We start from the raw sequence: 879 nt of genomic DNA, 5'->3' as shown, positions 1-879 counted from the left end.
AACGGATCATCTTCTTCCATATCTTTCTGTCCTCTGCATCTTGTTCTGTTACACCCATCACCTGCATGTCCTCTCTCACCACATCCATTAAACTTCTCTTGGGCCTTCCTCTTTTTCTCTTGCCTGGCAACTCTATCCTTAGCATCCTTCTCCTAATATACTCAGCATCTCTCCTCTGCACATGTCCAAACCAATGCAATCTCGCCTCCCGTCCAGCTTGAGCTGACCCTCTAAAGTACTAATTTCTAATCATATCCATCCTCATCACCCCCAATGCAAGTCTTAGCATCTTTAACTCTGCTACCTCCAGCTCTGTCTACTGCTTTCTGGTCAGTGCCACTGTCTCCAACCCATATAACATAGCTGGTCTCACTACCGTCCTGTAGACCTTCCGTTTTACTCTTGCTGATACCCGTCTGTTACAAATTACTCCTGACCCTCTTAATCACCCATTCCACTCACATTCCCCATTACTCTGTACTGTTGATCCCAAGTATTTAAACTCATCCACCTTCACCAGCTCTACTCCCTGCATCCTCACCATTCCACTGACCACCCTCTCATTTACACACATGTATTTTGTCTTGTTCCTACTGACCTTTATTCCTCTCCTCTCTAGAGCATATCTCCACCTCTCCAGGGTCTCCTTAACCTGCTCCCTACTATTGCTACAGATAACAATGTCATCAGCAAACATCATAGTCCACGGGGACTCCTGTCTAATCTCATCTGTCAACCTGCCCACCAGCACTGCAAATAAGAAAGGATGTAATCCCACCTCAACTTTGAATGCATTTGTCTCTCCTACCGCAGACCTCACCACGGCCACACTTCCCTCGTACATATCCTGTACAACTCTTACATACTTCTCTGCCACTC

The sequence above is a fragment of the Polypterus senegalus genome, chromosome 1, assembly GCF_016835505.1.
Source record: "Polypterus senegalus isolate Bchr_013 chromosome 1, ASM1683550v1, whole genome shotgun sequence".
Taxonomy (NCBI): domain Eukaryota; kingdom Metazoa; phylum Chordata; class Cladistia; order Polypteriformes; family Polypteridae; genus Polypterus; species Polypterus senegalus.
Note: the sequence above shows the minus strand (reverse complement) of the source record.